Source organism: Triticum urartu, chromosome 2A, assembly GCF_056163025.1.
Source record: "Triticum urartu cultivar PI428250 chromosome 2A, HENAU_Tu73, whole genome shotgun sequence".
Classification (NCBI taxonomy): Eukaryota; Viridiplantae; Streptophyta; class Magnoliopsida; order Poales; family Poaceae; genus Triticum; species Triticum urartu.
In genome coordinates this window covers 614,916,435-614,921,204 of record NC_141874.1, presented here as the reverse complement: position 1 = coordinate 614,921,204, position 4,770 = coordinate 614,916,435, and the positions used below count along the sequence as shown (strand labels likewise).

At 53.5% G+C, this 4,770-nt stretch overlaps 1 pseudogene; it reads left to right on the top strand.

Moving 5' to 3' along the window:
- Positions 1–1,529: 1,529 nt before the first annotated feature.
- Positions 1,530–4,477, top strand: LOC147986231 (uncharacterized; annotated as a pseudogene).
- The last annotated feature ends 293 nt before the right edge of the window (positions 4,478–4,770 follow it).

Here is a 4,770-nt window from a genome sequence, read left to right as displayed (position 1 = left end):
TGTGTTATGAGAATCAACATTCATGCCCTGTATTTGGCACTATACATACTAACATAGTTTTGATCAAAGGAAGCATCATGACCATCATCGTGCACGGAATTATACATGGCCAAGACATATTAGAGTAATAAATCTGCCATGTTAACTTATTGACATGTCCTAGGTGCTAATAAATAATAATTATGTGACCCAATAAGTGCCTCTGCCACTCTTGGGATTACATAAGGCTCAGCCACTAAGAACTTACATGACAATTTCAGGAAAGAATGTAACTACTTGCAATCTAGAAGCAACAGCAAATATATTAGATATTGTTGCTTGCATATTATTTCTTGTCCATGGTCATATGCATGAAAGGGTTTCTAGCACACACTTTAGATATTCTGTAACATGATATTACATAGAAAAATGAAGCATTGGGATTTTCACGTGTAACATCGACAATATATACATGCAGTTGCCTCAAACGACCATATGATCTTACAAATGAAAGCACAAAACTAAAAAGGGAACATATAAGAAATGTGATTCATATAGTATTTCATTACCAACAGGGCACAAAAAATGAAAAAGAAACAGAATCACAAGTCCAAGTCTTCGCACGTCTTTTTATAAGTGCAGCCTTAACTGAAAACCTGAAAGTAAACTAAAATGAGCATGCTTTTATAAAAAAAAATAGCAAATATATATGTTACAAGTATGAAGTTTGTAGTTTGTAATTCAGTTCTTTACATCATAAATGTATACACTGTTTTTCATCCTTTGGCAAGGAGTAATAAAAGGCATAGTCCTAAATGTGAACTAAATTTTAATGAGACATAAATTTATTAGCTAGATAATGTTTCAGTCGACCTTGTTTGAGAGGAAGCACCACTATCCATTATTCTGTTATTCAGCTAAAAAACAGAAAATGAGTATTTCCAATAGCTAGTCATTATCTCTGTATCTCTGAATTTCTTGTACAATGATTGTGTGCTTGTTCAAAACAGATCCCCTGAACTTCAAATTCTACATTTATTTAATTGGAACTCTAATTTTATAACATTGTTGGATGCTCTATGGTTTCAGAGTAATTGACTATGAAAGGAAGTGACAGAGCAACGTAAAACTAGTAGGATATACACATATGAGTTCTGTGAAATACATGTATTACAAATTGGCCCGTGAATTTTTTTCCACTTAAATCAAAAGGAGGCAACAAGCAAACTTTAAATACTTGTGCACCTTGCCTTCTATTATCATTCAGAAAACCATATAGAGATTGCCCAAATTCAAAATAAATTGGGACAGGCATGCAAGTTTTACCATATCCAGTTTCATGTAAGTGGCTGCGTCATTCAAGCCACCTGTTTTTAAACAAGACTTAAAAAGATAAATTTCCTTTCAAATTTACTATTGTAACATGTTAAAAAAGGAGATGAGGAAAAGAGCATAGTAACATAGCCAAGCACTTTCCATATTAACTCAAGTTCATGCTGATAGAAATCTTGGAAATAATCATTTCTATATGTAACTTTGTAGTGCTTTATCGCATCCACTGAACTATGTCCTGGACTTGGTCTATATATTAAATCATTTCAGCTTTTGGATTGTTGTCATAGAACCTATCTTTATAATACAGTTTACAAAAACTGAAAATTTTCAGACTTCGGCTCTCGCTAGCTCCGCTCTCGCTCCTCTGCACCGCAGGCCACTCCGGCCGCGGCGGCCACAAATCCCGGCCTTAATGGCCGCCGCCCCGCCCCGTCCCGCCTCGGCTGCTCCTCCACGCGGGCGCTCCCCCCACCCTGCGGTTCCTCGTCGTCGCGCGGTCCGTCCGGGGCCCCGCCCTCGCCATCATCTCAAGCTGCCACCGTCCCGGGCTCAGATCCAGCTTCGACGCCGCGAATCCTGCGGCGGGACGGAGATTGCCCGTCAGATCTGGGCGCGTCACCCATCAATGGGCTTGGGCGCCTTAAATCCATGGTGGTCACCCCATCCCCTACTGCCAACTCCTCCCCCTCGGGGGCGATCTTGGCTGGACGGAGGTCAGATCCCGGAAAGGGGGGCGTGCCGGATCTGGACCTGCGGTTCGTCAGCGCCCCTCCTCGGAGCGCCGCTCGGACCGCCATAGGGACTTCAATGCTCGCTCCGGCCGCGACGTCTTTTTAAGCAGGTTCAAAGGGAAGTGCTTCCGGTGTCTCAGCAAGCTTCATCGCCGCAAGGACTGCAGAGATCCTCTCCGCTGCATTCTTTGCAAGCGCCAGGGCCATTTCGCCTGGGAGTGCCCACAAAACCCGAAGAACGGGGGTCCAGGAGGGACTGCCCGCGAGAGACTGAAGCCGGCTCCGTCCAGGGCTCCGGTGCGCGACCGTCTCCGCTTCCCGTCGCCGGCCCGCCCCTCTCCGCCCCCTCCGGCCATGGACCGCTTGCTCCACTGCGACCCGGCGCGGCGGCCGCGGGTCAGCAACAAGGTGGTGGTTGCCTCGCCCGTCCTCAAGCGCGAGGAGTTCATCCTTCGCCAGCACGTCGTCACACTCTCTGCCGTCGATGGGATCCACGCGACAAACCCCATGACGGTGGGCAAGGCCATCGAGGAGCTGATAGGCACGCCGCCTTTCCAGCTCCGCATCACCTCCCACCAGCCGGAGGCGTTCCTGGTCCATTTCGACCTGCCGGCGCACCGCGACGACGCCGTGCGGAGGGGCTCCATCAAGGTGGACGGCTTCAAGTTCTTCATCCGCGCCTGGCATGAAGACGACCACGCTGCCATCATGAGCCCGCCGTTGCACGTCTGCATCATCGTTGAAGGCCTCCCGATGCAGTTCTGGTCCTTGGATGGGGCGGACGAGGCGTTCGGCGACTTCGGCCGCATCGACCGCCTTGACAGCCGGACCCTGGAGCGCGGCCACACCAAGACGTTCACCTGCTGGCTCTGGACTTGGAGCATTGCGCACATCCCCACCACGCGGGTGCTCTGGGTGCTCAAGAGGGGAGCGGGCCGCGTCGATGAGATCATTGGATACTCCCCGCCTGATCGCCGCGTCCCTCCTCCGTCGGGCGGCCGCCGCTACGACATGCTCATCCACGTGGATCGGATGGAGGACTGGACCCCGCTCTCGCCGCGTTCCTCGCACTCGTGCCAGAGCGGGATCCCTTCCTCCTCTAACGATGACGTTGGCCACCCCTTCCCGCGGACTGAGCCTGGTTCCTGGGCCGCCGGCGTCGAGGACGGCCAGGCCCCTGGGAGGAGGGCGGCCTCGCGGGCGCCGGCCTCCGGATGCAGGGACGGGCCTCCGGTCGTCGATCGCCGCGACACAGACCACGATGGCAACCAAGGTGGGCTGCGGCGCTCTTGGAAGGACGCCTTTTTGGGCAACTCTTGCCACGCCAAGGGCAAGGCCACTGACGTCGTCGAGGCCGCTCCCCAGCACCGCAACAAGGCCCCCTCCGACCGTCGGCACAATGACCAGGGCAAGCCGGCAAAGGAGGGCCCCGTCCTCAAGGCCACCCCCCGCTCCTACTCCGTCCGTGCGAGGCCGCTCGCCTGAGTGCGCCTGAGCCTGACCCGGTGGCCCAGTTCTTCTCCTTCCCAGGCGGTCGCGCCCTCTCCCCTCCACCTCGTACCGACGTCATGCAACTGGAGATCAAGAACGCCATGCTCGAGGCGCTCACTTCACCGCTGGCCTTTGAGGACGGCGGTCGCTCACCGCCCCATGCTTCGACTCGACGTGGGGCCGTTGACGGCTTCTCGGAAGACGACATTCTGCCATGCATCGCCGACCTCGACGCCCCTCTCAGCAGCCCATGCATCTCCACCCCGGCTCCTGCTGCTGTAGGCTTCCATGTCGCTGCCATCACCCAGAAGGTCGACTGCCTCCACCTCGACGCTGGACAGGGAAGCACTAGTCAGGTGGGCGGACCGCAGCAGCTATTCTGCCCCTCCATTGGCCATCCTCGACGCTCCGCCAGCTCCGCCTGCCCGTCCACGCTCATCAGCTCCCCCGAAAGTGCGGTCCTCTTCTGCTCCTTCTCGCTGAAGCGCGCGTCAGGCCGAGTCCGGCTGCACTGTGCCTGTGGCTCAGCGCGCGGCGCTGCGCCTCGTCCAAGAACTCGGCGGCCTCGGCCCAAAGGATCGGATGACTCCATCGGCGGTGGCTGCCCTGCTCAAGCGCTTCGAGGAGCCCCTGTCCCGCAGTGACATCAAGGCGATCGCAAAACTCACTGGCCTGGACAGTAAGGCACTGGAAATCGCGGCCGGGATGGCCGGCGCGGATGCTGAGGATGTAGCTTCATCATGTTAGTGTTAGCTAGTAGTCTTTATCGACGGCTGGTTTTAGACCAGTTCGAGTTAGGATTAGTCTTCATGTGTAGTCTTCAGTCAGCAGGATCAGTTTCTAGCCACCGCCGGGATTTTGGGCCTATTGGTGGCCGGCGGTGCCCCCTGGGTCGATGTAATGTGTGTTGTAACCCCTTTGTTTCAATGGATAATCGACGAAGCGAACTCCCCTGTCTCCATGATTGATACAAATTATAGGATTATGTCGTGGAATGAGAGGCCTTAACGCGCTGGCTAGACGATCTGCAGTTAGAGAGGTGGCGCAGGCAAACAAGATCTCAATCCTAAACCTACAAGAAACTAAAATAGAGGCTTGGACTTCTGAAATGGCTCGCGACGTTGGGGGAAATCTTATGCAGGGCTGCGTGGTGCTTCCGGCAGTGGGCACAAGAGGGGGCGCGTCAATATTCTGGGACAAGCAGATCGTCGACATCACGGATCAGATCGTCGCT